Here is a 15,633-nt window from a genome sequence, read left to right as displayed (position 1 = left end):
CATCATTGCAACTCAATGGGGTCTTGAACCTCGAGTGGGCAGTCTTGCCGCCAGGCATGATAGAAGCGGCGACGCCCGACGTCGCGGTAGCGATACCAATCTTGCCATCGCTCCTCACCTTGGCAAGCATCGCCCTGTATAGGAAGGTCTTTCCTGTACCTCTAGGGCCATCAACAAAGAATACACCTGTAGGGGAACGCAGCAGAAAACAAAAAATTTCCGACCTACGCACCATCCCAGGACCACTATGGAGACTGCATACATGGTTTGATCTTTTTCGTTACCGACTCGTACCGCAGCGGGAAGTAGAGTCGATGACGATCGGCGGTGCAGATCCCCGCAGCTAGGATTTACAACCTCCCAACCGCGAGGATGTATACCCTCATCTGCTCCTCAGACAGCCCTCCGGGAGGCGGTCGAACAGCCCCCCGGACGGTGTCGCGGACAGCCCTTCGGGAGGACCTTCGAAACTCGAACGGTCACTCGGACAGCCCTTCGGGAGGACCTTCGAAACTCGGACGGTCACACGGACAGCCCTTCGGGAGGCACTCACGAACTAAGACCGAAACTACGATCTCTCTACAGAGTTGCACACATACGGTGTCATCTATCCGGCAGGGCTTCGCCGTCCAGAACTAGTTCCTGCCGGAACCCAGACAGCCTTACGGCTCTACGAAACTCTTTTCGTGGGAGGGAGAGAAGAAGCCAGATAATGCATGGCATGTGTATGAGAGCAAGGGATGAGTGTGGAGGGCTGCCCCTCCACCTCTATTTATAGGAAATCCCAAGGGGGTAGGGTAGTTTCACAAAAAACCCAAAATGCACATGAATGAAGTCCTTCCACAAGGACCTAGGAGTGAAACCAAGGAACTAGAGGGTCCCCAAGGGGGGATACCCCATGTGGCCGGCCACACCCCCATGAGGGGCCCCAAAAATGGCTCCTATCCATCCATGTCATCCCCAAGATCTTTTGGAGCAAAGCCCCAAAAGGTGGCTTTCCATAAAGTAACCATAAAGCTGATTTTCACTATTCACGACGACATTTTTCAGCGTCTGATCGAACTGAAAATATTTATGTGGGCTAAGAACATTTCCAGTACCCACTAAAATGATTTTCAACGCGTTCCGAAACAATTCCGGTTTTAGTGATTTTCATCTGCGAAACGCATCTGAAGTGGCTCCGGCAGCTCCGGAACATTTCCGGTTTTTATCTCAGAAAATTCCAAAAAGCTTCCAGAATGATTCTGGCATCCTCCAAGAATTATCAGGCATGTGCCGAAACCAATTTGACTTAATGGTGTATCCCGAAACAACTTTTCGGTATCATCGAAACTTATCCGATGACCTCTCTCTGCGGTACGATTCCGCTGTCCGAAACTTTTCGGTGTCCGAAACTTTTTCGGTGATTTTCTCTCAGACTCCCTGTCTAGTATTCAGCAGATAGATGACCCTTAAGCGTGTGACCCTATAGGTTCGATGAAGTATAGACATGACCCGGAACCCCTTCCGATCAATGATCAACATCGGAGCCGTGGACACCCATATTGACCCCTATACCCACACGAATAAATATTCGAGTGAACCTCCAGTTGCCGTGTGCTATTCCTGTTGCTTCGCGATATGTTACAAATACCCGAGGTGAGACATGTTGGCATTCCCATGGATCAACAACTTGTCCACTATGCTAGTTACCTCGTTACCGGTATTGTTCTCTTTTCTCGTTATCGTGTTCCGGCATCCCCGTGATCAAATCACAAAGTGTCTGGCCAGACGATGATGGATACCATAACACCGAGAGGGCCCAGAGATATCTCTCCATCGTCGGAGGAGCAAATCCCAATCTTGAGCTATCAAGTTACTTGACACACTTTTCCATGAACCCGTAAGCCGCCGTAATAGCCACCCATTTACGGATGACGTTTAACAAACCCCAAAGTTCATGAAGCAAGCATGAAGAAACTCGATACTCTCATGGTCTAAGGAATCATGCAAACGTTAACCATCTCTGTGTTATGTACCAATAAACTTGTGACGAATGAATCTCATAGCATAACATCAATCCGGGTCGATTCAACACAAATGTTCTCTTAACATTGTGCCCTCAAGGTTGCTGACATAGACATGCCCATGATCAGGAAAACATAACCATCATGCAACACTTGAGCTAGTCTTAGAGGCCAGACTAGGAATACATTTTACCGTTTATTATTCCACACATGCATATGAGTCTTCCTCCGAGCCTCGTGGTTATTGCAGACTCAAGAACCATAGCAGTTATAGCATGGAACATAAACATAATTATGAACTCGGAGATAAATAATATCATTTATTATTGCCTCTAGGGCATATCTCCTACAACACCCCCATCACCGCGTTCAACAGCCGCTAGTATCTCGTCGTATGCGGCCCTCTGCTCCAAGTTCAGGGAAGATGCCAATTTAGTGTCATCCATGTCAAACTCAACGGTTGATTCCTCGATGACCACTCTTGCCTCGCCCTCGGTTGGGTCAAACGCATCATCGATGCTTGGCAGAGCGAAATCAACAATGTCTTTACCCATGGACTGCAACATACCCCTAATGTCAAGTAACACCATCTGCTCCACCTCGTTCGGGGACGTGCGTGTTCGACGATAGTCATCTGACATAGGCTCGAGGTGCCTATCCCATAAACCGCGCACGTCGCCTGGCTCGCAGTGCACCAAGATGGTTGCGAAGAGCCTCCTAAGAGAACATGGCATCACTGCTCAGCCTCAGTAAGACAGTCGTCGAGCGTGTTGTCTGCCTCGATGAGTCCCAACCTTTCAGCAGCATCTCTAAAGCTCCCACATAGCACGCCGTCCACGGTGAGCAAGTCGTCGAAGGATGTTTTGCCCGTAACATGGTTTAGCAACACACGCAGGTAGTATCGCTCCCCCTCGGCAGGATTGGCAGACACGATGCGACCTATTTGAAAATGCTCGACCCTAGGCTTCCAAAACTTCTTTTTCTTCTGCCACGTGAAGCTTCCGGGAAAATCCTTGTACAATATATGCCTAGCCCGAGGGTGTTCCTGGTTAGCCTTGAAATACTCCGTTAACATGGATTTTGAAGCATTTTCGGAGGCGACAACATTTTTCAAGTCAGCCTGCGCATTGAATGCAACCCTGTGCATATTTGGGAGATGAAGAGGCGGGTAATTGGCGCAAAGTGGGAAGCTTCAAGACAGGCGGGTAATTGGCGCAAAGTGGGAAGCCAAATATCCTCCACATAGCCTCCGGAGGGGTGACCCACCTTGCGTCAACGTATCTCTTGATCTCATCGATGTTACCATCGGCATCGGGCTGGTCGATGCTGAAAGAAGCCTTATCATGGCCCTTGTAAATGTACTTGTAAAGATATTTGATGGCCTTTATGCTAGAGCAGACCTCAACGTTGATGTGGCAATTGAACATCCGCAGAAGGTAAGGGTTATAAGGCACAACCCATCTGTTGTCCAACATTTTCCCTCGGACCTTAGCACAGCTTCCATCGTCTCTACGCCGATAAACTGGGTATGAGTCCTTGCCTTGTGCTGTGTTCTCATTGAACGGGCGCGGGTATCTGCACTTGCATTCATTATCTTGCATGCAAACATTCTTCGGGTTGAGAGCACCGCAGGGTCCGTGCATCATATGTTTTACCACCAATGCATGCAATTCCGGATACTTCTGCTTGTTTGGGAGCTCTGCGGAAATTAGTCGGTCATACTGCTCCGGGACGACAAGCTTATATGTTGAATCCATGATCAACAGAAAATGTGCATGGGGGAGGCCCCTCTTCTGGAACTCGACTACGTAAACGTAAGCGACCACAACACCCAGGATATGCTTCTTGAACAACATGTATTTCATAGCCTCTAGTTTGCCGTAGAACACGCGAGCCACAATATCAGGTCGGTCTTGCGCCGTCTGACCAGGAAGCAACTCATTTGTTATCTCTTCCCATTTAGGGTTGCAAGTCATGGTCAAGAAGATGTCAGGCTTCCCGTATGTATGGACAATTGCCATGGCATCCATATGCCTCTTCTTCATGTCGCGGTCGCCACCAGGGTATGTTCCAGGGAGAACTATTCGGGTGCCAACAGCGCTTGCTCTCGTCTCCCCCGATGTGATCGCATCAACAACTCCTTTATACAAGTCGGCACGAATCTACGTCTGGTTCTTCCTATACCACCTCAACCGACAACTCTCAATCTTGATGTACATGTCGACCGCCCATTGCTGCAGCAGGCGTGCTCCACAGAGTATGGGATTGAAGATCGCAGGCCGTGTTTGCAGCATGTAACAGTAGTAGTCTCTAACGGAGACGCATAACCTGCTATTCCCCTCTGCACATGATTGAGTACCACAAAAATGAGGATACTTTTGAGAAATAATATATTATTTGTAACCAAATCAGACACAAACGACATACATGCATCCTCCTCATCATCATGGCCCAGTTGAGGATGTTGTACAACCTCCCATGGAACATTACGTTTAGGTAGCTTTGGGTGCCAACCTAGCTCCCCCCTTGGATAGAATAGGGGATAAGACAACGGATCATATGCTCCGGAGGTCACACGTATACTGTGCCTTTCATTGTTGTTACCACAAAGCGTTATCCTCCTGTCAAACCTTTTGGCTAGGTCACTGCCCTCAACCCAAATTGCAGCAACCTCAATTGACAGCGGTCTATTATATCTTCTTTGGTCAAGCCTCTTATCGGTGTTTAGGTCTATCCTATAATCATCGAGGTTGTCCTTGTGTGCACCCAAACTCCTAAATTGCTGGGAGTATGGGTTTTCTTTGAGTATGTCTACTAACATCTTCACGACATCCTGGTCTAATTGATTGGTCGCCGCCTTACGATGATTAAGGTTTGGGTCGTCATCATAGAAGTACAACTGCAGATGTTCAGGACGAGAGCTAGGCCCGAACGAATGCACATTGTGGTAGATGGTGCCGTGTGCCCGGAATGTGTACACCCCAGACTTCATGTTTGTGTAGTTTTCATCAAGGCTGACGCCAAGGGTTGTGAAGGCAAAATGCTCGTTGAAGAATCGTATGTTCTCCCAAAAATGTCTAGAATCTGCATCCATGCTGGACCATAGCCTCATCAACTCTGGGACTGGTTCCGGTTGCTTAAGTTCGATCTGGCCATTGCGACAGCAGAACCCGTCAGTCTCTGACTCAAATTTTCTGGCCTTGCAGTGTTCACAGTTTGCGGCGAGTTTCAGGATGTGAGTGTTGTCTGGAATGTTTGAGTAGACAAAGTCAAATGGATCAATCTCGCTAGGATTACCACCAGTCATGGTTGCTTCACTCTCATCATCCATGCTGTCATTATCGGATCCTACGGGCATTTGTTGAAATATCACGTTCAAAATAAAAACTGCACATAATTCTAACTACAATAAAGCCACACGACGTGCTAGTTCAGAGTTGACCATACCTTGGTTGCGAAACATGTAGTACTCCTCGTCCATCAAATTGGGACCTGTCGGCTCATCGCCCATGATGTCGCTTAGGAATACATCGATGTCATCTGCATTGTCGTCGTGGCGAGTGTGCCAGTAGACTTCATCATGTTACAAGAGGGTTGCTTATAATTACCATAAGAAAAGTGACAATAGTACATTCATACCATCGGTACGGACAGTGTAATTCGGCATGTTCGTCGGAGGGTCGCCATCAGATGAATCATCTCCTCCGGCCCGAGAGACGGGTGATGTGCGGCAGGTGAATGCCGGACATTGAGAGGTTGAGTTTCCCAGGTCTGGACGGGGGATAGCGATGGATTCGTTGCACGGGGTGTTTTTCCTTTTGGCATAATTGGCCTTCCTTTGAGCACTTGACTCCCCCCTTTCAATTACTGACATGCTTTTCCGGCGTTCCGTCCGCTTATCTCGTACTTTTTCATTCTGTTTTTGTCTCACATCAACCGTTACCTCCTCCTTTTTCTTCTGATAAGAAGCTCGGCTACGTTCGTTTATCTGCTCCCTTTGCTCGTTTGTTAAATTACATTTCCGCTCATTATCACGTTTCCTCCTAGCAAGATCATTATCATGATTGACACCAGACATGTCTAATGTTGAAGGGGTAAATGTTGCTTCCTCCTGCAATATTTCTGTATAGCTCGAGCTATTAGGGGGGGGGGGCTTGCTATTAACACTATTTGATATTAAGACGTATGGAGGCAGTGTCATCATACATATTCTAATTTAACGTAAATACAAACAATGTGTATTAAGATGTACTGTTAAACTGTACGCTTCGAGCATGATGGTCGCTAAAAAGTATTTTGGTATGAGCAACAACAAGTCAGTAACACACATGGTGAAACTCAAGGTAATATTTTACCTGATGATGGAAGTGGACGTTTGTTTCCCTCTTCGAGAAGCTTATCCTTGTTCCTCCGATAAGAAGCTCTCCGCATGGCGTTTCTACGATCTCTCTTCATTTCTTCATCCGTTTTTGGATTTGTTTCTTGGGCGTCATTCAAGATGACGTCTGCTGTCATTCAGGACATTCACAAAATTTAAAATATAATGTATCCACAGGCCCTTAATTGATCATGGAGTCCCAACAATATGATTACCTTCTAGGTCATTGCCATTAATGAGACCAGATGTGACCGTAGTTGTAGCAGGAAATGTTGACCCATTATGCGAGAATGATGTATAGTTGGAGATAGATGGGTTGTCTTGTAACAGAGGTTGTCAATACACATCGCCAAGTCACTGGTTAAGACAAGAGTAGTGGTACTGATTATAATTAATATAACTTTTAGAGCTCACCTGATAAATTAATGGAATTAGCATTTTCATCCTGGAATTGCCGATCTTTTTTCATTCGATATGTAGCTCTCTGCATGGCGTTTCTACGGTCTCTCTTGAGTTCTTCCTCCGTTTTTGCATTTGTTTCTTGGGTGTCATTCAAGATTAAATCTGAAGTCAATCAGGACACTCACAATTTTTAGATAACAAAACATAACCAACTCAGCAACTGACACTTTAGTACCCACAATTTGTTTACCTTGTAGATCTATGTCATTAATGAGTCCAGATGTGACAGTAGTTGTTGCGGGAAATGTTGACTCATCATGCGACACTGATGTATACCAAAATAAGCTTGTTGGGTTGAATACTTAAGCAAAGTAATCAATACATATTGCAATCTCAAAGGTTTTGACATTAACCGTGGTACTGACTATAATTAATAAAACTTTTAAAGCTTACCTGATAAATTAAGGGTCTGTGCATTTTCATCCTGGAGTCACAGATCTTTTTTCGGCCGATAAGTAGTTCTCCTTAGGGCGTTTCTACGGTCTCTTTTGCGTTCTTCTTCTGTTTTTTGCGCATTTTCTTTGTTGGCGTTAAAGTCATTTACTGGTGACATTCATGCCATTCTCTCAAAAACCATAGGAAACATAATTTGATATGAAATGAAATTGGATTAGGTCCAATGATATTACCTTGTATATCATTCGCAGAAATCATACCAGAAGTGTCCGTACCACTACAAGGATATCCCGCATCATTATGCGAGATTGATGTATAGTCCGAGCTACCTGGGTTATCTGATGGGAATGATTGGATCGTATAAACTTAAATGACAGAACCAGATGTTATTGAATCAATTACGGGACGAATATCGTCTTGTATGGGAATGTTTAGCTGTAGCCGTACAAACATATGAATGTACGGATGTAAGATAAAATAGACTTACTTGAAATACGAAGGGGACATAGATCATCTCGTGTCTGTTTGTTTAGCTTCCCAAGCATATGATCCGACCCGTTTTTGTTGAATTGTCCCATCAGTTCATCTCCTATTGTATTCCGGCATAAATGCGGAGAGTAAAAATAAGATGCATAGAAGCTGATCTAGTACACTTATGTAATACGCACATATAACGCACAACATTGCGAAAGTACCAACAATATACCTGGAATCACATATGAAGGTTGTTTCACGTTGGTGATATCACATAGAGAACGGCGATGAACATTATGCCCATCTTCTTGATGTTCTTTTAAACAATCTGACTTGTTTGTGCGATAAGATGCCCGCCTCCACGCGTTGATAAGATCCCTATGGTCTATCATACGTACCACATATATGAGAGTTTAAGGAGCAATATATATTACGTTACTATAACGAATTCTTCGCATACCGTGCCCTTTCAAATAATAATCTATGTAATCCTAAGAGTAGTCAGAAAAATCACGCCAAACTACTTACCAGTCTTTGGAAGGGAAGGCTGATTCTCCTTTTGTAACCTGACCATATCCTCATCTTTTTTCTTCCGATAAGCTGCGCGCTTCTGTGCATTGAACTGTTCCCTAGTTTGATCAGCGGATTTAGTCCGTTCAAAAAATACAGATCCCGTTGCCTTCTGCTCGCAAGTTGTGTCCTCTGCAGTGTGAATAAAAGGATAAAACAATAATCTCGTACAGGTCATCTCGTCAATCTGAAAATGGGTAGGCATGCTTGGAGACTACCTTCATTTTCATCCTGTAGGTTAGTCGTATTATCCTTATTGTTTTCAAAAGACTCAAGCATCCTGAATTTCAAAGGTTCTTGCCCTACAAATTAGAAATCAACTCAAATTGCATTAGGTTGTACATGATGGATTACACCCATAAATATTATTACTCATGTCACATGAAATAGTCTGAGTCAGTACCATTTCCATGTTGCGCTACAGGTGTGCCAAAATTCAGTGTTATAATACTCATTGCGGACAACGAAGAATCATGAGCATCATCAATACGTAGCAATTTAGAACCATTTGTAGAGTTGTAATGTTGATGAATACAAGACAAATGAATCAAAGGAGGCATAGGATTTAGGCAACATTCCAAGAAGTACTCACACAGTCTCATACCTAGTTCTGTTGTGGAAGTATCGTCAACATTATCAGCTACGGGTATGATGCCTGCATTGTATTCTTCAACATTTTCAACACTCGTAAGGACTACAACACAAAATGCCGACAGTCGATGCATGTAAGAATTTTGTGTTAGGCAACACATATAAGTAATCTGCACACTGAATTATACCTGGTTCCGTCGCGTAAATATCGTCAAAATGTTCAGATACGGGTATGGTGTTTGGGTTGTACTCATCATCAATTACCTCTTTCTTAAGGACTGCAACACATTTCGCTGTCAGAAAAGCACGCATCGCATGTGATCGAATTTACGTTGGACTGCATCATACCTGTAGTTACGTCATCATCTGTTTGATGTTCACCTGCCGTACTTTTTGAATTCCCCATACTCACCTAAGGTACCAAAAAGATCCATTTAATGAACAATCATTGCTTGATGGGAAGAATATTTGAATTAACTGATGTTTGTAATTTATAGAATTCACTACGGCACTTGTTCATTCATGTATATGTGGCTGGATCTGATGGAGAAGATAAAGACAACTAATACGCTGAAAATGATTTTACATCCTGGTTCGAAAAGTAAAAGGGAAATCTTCGAGTTAATGTATGTTCCAGTGCAAAGGAACTTCCCGAGGGATCCCATTGAAATTGAAAGTATGTTTCTTTTTTTATTCCTATGCATACTAAATGTGCATACTGGCCTGGCTCTTGGCACACGCACAATCCATCAGATGAACAGAGCACTCTTGGAGTACTCCTATATTTCCTAGAGAAATATTACTTACATTTAGTTTCGTGCCATCATGGAAATTCAGACGGGCGTTTCGCAGAGTGTCCAGAATAATATTTTGCAAGGGACAGCAGCGCGATGTCAAGCAGCAGCAGCATGTTCTGCAGCTTCGACGACCCTGGTGAGTCCACGGTCGTGCTCAACTCGCGCCAGCAGGGCGCGAAGGAGTTTCCCCTGGAACCCCATGACCTGATTCTCAGGTTCGTAATTTAGCCTATTTTTGGCTGTTGATCACTCCTTTGTTTCTTTGTACATGTTCTGATTAATGGTGCTTTGGAACAGTTCAACATGTAGTTTTTGATGGGATTTAGTAATTTTGGGCTGTTGAGATGGAACAATTCAACACGGTCATAATTTTGGGCTGTTGAGGTGGGATTTGGTCATAAATCTGGGAAGCTGAAGCTTAAGAAGTTACAGAATGAGTTTGCCTCGTTTTTCACTCTATATATTGATTTTATTGACTACAAACATTTTGTATTTTCCATCGTCAAAACAGGCTGCACTATTCCTAAATTTTATGACTAATGTAGGTGTATGGTGCAATCTAATGTGATGTACAACTTGTATGCTTATTTATATCCCTCCTGTTGCTAATACGCAGGAAGATATTTATCATATATTTTTGTTCCCTCATGAAAAAAATGAACCTAATGTTCTTCCCTGATATACTATTAGTCACGGTGTTGGCTATTGTTATTTGGAGTATAGATTGAAATGCTTCAGATATTGTGCCTTATGAAAGAACACACTTATGTTATGAAATCAAACTTTCCAGTTTCTAAAAAGATTAAGTGTCTGTGGGATGCTAATAATTTTGTTTATAAATAAATTATATTATATATGAAGGTTGATTTGAACAATGTATAAGGTTGCCACTGCTGGCCGAGTTGGATACCCATTTGTGGTCCTTTTTTCCTTGTTCTTGTTGTACAGATGACAGTTCATGGATTTCTGATATGATTGCTTCAGTGATGATTTTTGCAGAACCACATGCCGATGGTGCACTTGCCTTTGGAATTAAAGATCAGCTTACTACACTAACCAGATATCATATATAAATACTTTACTCTACAGCAGTATGAAGGGGTGAGCTAATTCTATTGTCACTATGTTTCACACTTTTCTGTCATAGTTTGCGTCTAATTTCCCTACAGATTTCAGGGCTAGAAAATATGTTGAAGATAGATACAGAGAAAGGCGATTAGGGGAGTGGATTCCGATAATGAAGCTTCTTGGTAATGGAGATGGTTCTCTTATATTTGGTAGGAGTCAGAAAAAATCCAGCATGGAAAAACACCACATTCAACATGGTGTAATTATGATGATCTAAACGAGTATTCCTGGTCTGTCTACAACCTTATTTTATGGTCACATACTAACACACCTTTTCAAATTTTCTCTAATAGATCCTACTCTGTTTTAGGACTTCTAATTGTTTCTCACTGCCATGACCAATGCGGGATGATGCTGGCTTCTTCAAATATGTGCAAGATATGTCCTGTTTAGCATCACTGGATTTTTGAAAACGTTATATCTGAATTTAGAGTGCACTTCTGCAAAAAAGGTTTTGTCCTGATTACTATTCCGATTTTATTTCTGCAGGCACTGTGAAATGATCGAATGCCGCTAATCATTTTGGAGGTTTGTTGTAGGGTGCTCTACCAGGTATTTTGATCAGATCTGCTCTTTCTCTGCCTGCCATTTTAGCCATCAGTTGAGAATTATATTCAGGTTAGCAAACAAGTTTCTTGATACTTATAAGGCGAACATACAAAGAAATAAAATCTTGATGACTTGTGAGCTGATTCTACATGCATCTGTCGTGGCTTATATACATTAGTAAATGTTACCATTTAACATGACCTGACTCACACCCCTAGGATAAAATCGAACTTGTACATAGATTTTGCTTCAACTGGAAATGTCTACTATCTCATGCAAGATTCAATTAGAAAATGACTAAGTGTGCCTACAGAATGCTACATCTAATTTTTCACTGGAACAGGATACTGAAGTCTCACTCATGACGTATGTGGGATGGCCATTGTGAACGCACTACCAACTTGCAATGTGATGTGTGTGTATTAGATGTGATGGGAGTATGAAATGCGATGGGTGTATGAGATGTGATGGCTGTATGAGATACATATATTTCGTCAGCGTCTCCTCGAAAACGATCAGCGCCGGATCCTGTACGTGTTTGGCGGCGGTGGATCAATGCATCGGCTGCATCGGCGAGATGTGATGGTTGTATGAGATGTGATGGGTATAGGTAAACTGGACGTCATACCTGATGGATCTGCGCCGGTAAACTGAACGTCTCCCTGCGCCGGATCGCGGACGTTTTCGGCGGCGGCGGCGTGCGCGTGATACCTATATGATGTTTGTATGAGATGCATCGGCGAGTTGTGATGGTTGTATGAGATGTGATGGGTATAGGTAAACCGGACGTCATACCTGATGGATCTGCGCCGGATCTGCGCCGAATCTGCGCCGGTAAACTGAACGTCGATCTGCGCCGGATCACGGACGTTTTCGGCGGCGGCGGATCGCGTGTCCAGATGGGGAACGGCTCGGCGGGTTCGTTGTGCGACTGGGGCGGCGGCGAACGGATGAAGGGCGGCGGCGGCGACGATCCAGTGCAGGGAGACTGGCGTGCGAGTCGTCCTCGCTCGAGGGCATGTGACGAGGCGGGGTTTTTTTTCGCTGCTCAATCCTCCTACGTTTTCGCTCGAGGGCATGTGACGAGGCGGGGTTTTTTTTCGCTGGTTAACCGTCGTAGGTTTTATTTCGTTGCATTACCTGAAGAGCGATGGGAGGGCGCGACCTGAAGAGCGATGGGGCTGGCGGAGGTTTTGGTACGTGTTTTTTTCGGTTTTTACCGGTCAGCGTTACGCGGCAGGAGGTGGGAGGAGGTACCAAAAAAGGTACCCAAAAAAACCGGATGAGGTGGGACGAAAATAAACCTGGAACGGAGACTACCAACTGCTCCATTAGGAGTAGAGATAGATTTTATCTACATCATGTCATCGTTCTTATTGCGTTACTCCATTTCTCCATGAACTTAATACACTAGATGCATGCTGGATAGCGGTCGATTTGTGGAGTAATAGTAGCAGATGCAGGCATGAGTCGGTCTACTAATCTTAGACGTGATGCCTATATAATGATCATTGCCTGGATATCGTCATGATTATTTGAAGTTCTATCAATTGCCCAACAGTAATTTGTTCACCCACCGTTTGCTATTTTTCTCGAGAGAAGCCACTAGTGAAACCTACGGCCCCCGGGTCTCTCTCTCATATTATTTGCCTTTGCAATCTATTTTATTTGCCTTTTATTTTCAGATCTATTAAACCAAAAAATACAAAAATACCTTGCTGCAATTTATTTTATTTAGCGTTCGATCTATCAATATTTACAACTCTCTCACGTCCGTTTGCCTGCCTTGGGGCGCCGCTACCCGAAAAGGATTGACAACCACTTTTACACGTCGGGTTGCGAGTATTTGTTATTTGTGTGCAGGTGTTGTTTACGTAGAGTTGCTTGGTTCTCCTACTGGTTCGATAACCTTGGTCTCATCACTGAGGGAAATACCTACCGTCGTTGTGCTGCATCATCCCTTCCTCTTTGGGGAAATACCGACGTAGCTTCAAGCCGCATCAAGAACCAAGGTATTAATCCAGTAGGAGGAACACATGAGTCACCAATGGTCGCACCTACACAACCAAGCAAAAACTTGCACCCAACGCGATAAAAGGGGTTGTCAATCCCTTCACGGTTACTTGCAAGGATGAGATCTGATACTGATAGATATAAAAAGATAAGTAAAAGTGCAAAATAACATAAAGGTAAATAAATTGCAGCAAGGTATTTTTGTGTTTTTGATTTTATAGATCTGAAAATAATATGATAAAAAAAGACCCGAGGGCCATAGTTTTCACTAGGGGATTCTCTCTTGGAAGAAAGCATACGGTGGGTAAACGAATTACTGTTGAGCAATTGATAGAAAAGAGCATAGTTATGAGGATATCTAAGGCAATGATCATGAATATAGGCATCACATCCATGACAAGTAGACCAACTCCTGCCTAGATCTACTACTATTACTCCACACATCGACCGCTATCCAGTATGCATCTAGAGTATTAAGTTCATAAGAAGATCATTGTCGGTGTCAAAACCGGCGGATCTCGGGTAGGGGGTCCCGAACTGTGCGTCTGAGGATCAAAGGTAACAGGAGACGGGGGACACAATGTTTACCCAAGTCCGGGCCCTCTTAATGGAGGTAGTACCCTACTTCCTGCTTGATTGATCTTTATGAATATAGGGGTTACAAGAGTTGATCTACCTCGAGATCGTAATAGCTAAACCCTAGATGTCTAGCCTCGGTGATTTGTGATAGCCTCTACGAACTAAACCCTCCGGTTTATATAGACACCGGATGGGACTACGGTTGTACAAAATCGGTTTACAGAGGAAGGAAACTACACATCGGACGCCAAGCTTGCCATCCACGCAAAGGAGAGTCCCAACCGGACACAAGGGAAGGCCTTCGATCTTACATCTTCACGGCCCATCAGTCCGACCCATATCACATTGCCCGGACGCCCGAGGATCCCTTAGTCCAGGACTCCCTCAGTAGCCCCCAAACTTGCCTTCAATGACGACGCCACATCTGGTTTTATGCCTTCAGCTTTGCAAGGCAGGTTCTTCATTATACCTTGGATAGTTTGGCTTTGCATTGAATACCACACTCTTCGCCTTCTGCGCCGCCACCATCTCGGCTTCCACGCGTCGGATGAATACGAAGGGTCTAAACAGTTTTGCAAATAATCCCTTGACCGCATAGGGAAAGCGTCTATTTAAATAGATGAGGTCTCAGATGCCATTCCACACCACGCAGAAATCCTTAGATCTTCCCACAGAAAATCGCTCAAACACGGCCAGCACTCCTAGCTCCTCCTCACGCCCTCACGGCCCTCGAAAAGGAGACTGGGAAAGTTGTTCGGTATCCCACGCTCATCTGAATAAACTTCAGATACAGGGATACCTGCCTCCCGTGGATTTAGTCCCCGTTCGGGCTGGATTAACGTCCATCAGCGGCGAAGTCCTGGCAGAGAATTTCCCCAATCCCACTGAAGGGTAGAGGGTGTGCTTTGTTTCCTTCCTGTTGAGAGGTGTAGGGTTTCCGATCCACCCTTTCCTCAGAGGTCTCCTGGAGTATTACGGCCTCCAACTGCACTGTCTTACACCGGGCTCAATCCTGCACATTGCGGGCTTTGTTGCTCTTTGCGAGCTGTTCCTAGGCTGTGAGGCCCATTTCAAGCTATGGAGGAAATTTTTCTGCCTCGCCCCCCACTCCCATAAGGGATCTATATTCGAGGTGGGCGGTGCCGAAGTGTGGCGCATAGCCGGGACAGGATACCTATCCGGCACTCCGAAGTAGGCGTCTGAAGAGTGGCCCTCGGAATGGTTCTACATAGAAGACGTTGTTCTCCCGGATCCAATCCAGAGTGGTCTTCCCGAATTCTCCACCGCTCCTTTGAAGAAGCGCACCAGCTGGCGTCCCCGAAGCCTTGAGGAAGAGGACAGTGCGGAGGTTAAGAGGCTAGCAAGCAAGATCAGAGTCCTCGCCAACTCCGGACTATCCATAATCGAGGTAATGGCGATTTCAATAACATGATGTGTTCAGCCACTCCAATCCAGAGGGCTTCCCGTGTGGGCATTACAACGGGGAGGACAACGCCTCCCGCTATGGTCGCAAGGGTCCGGATAATTTTGCCGCCCTGGCCGCCATGTTGGCTGATCTTTTCAAAGGGGAGAAAAAAGACTTCACTCGTTTGAAATGGCAGGAAGGTTTTTCCATGCACAATCCCATCCCGTGGGTGAGTTTTCATCGATCATTGGCTCCACTTAATCCCCTTCCCGAGTTGCACTAGTC

This window comes from Triticum aestivum, chromosome 6D, assembly GCF_018294505.1.
Source record: "Triticum aestivum cultivar Chinese Spring chromosome 6D, IWGSC CS RefSeq v2.1, whole genome shotgun sequence".
Lineage (NCBI taxonomy): Eukaryota > Viridiplantae > Streptophyta > Magnoliopsida > Poales > Poaceae > Triticum > Triticum aestivum.
Note: the sequence above shows the minus strand (reverse complement) of the source record.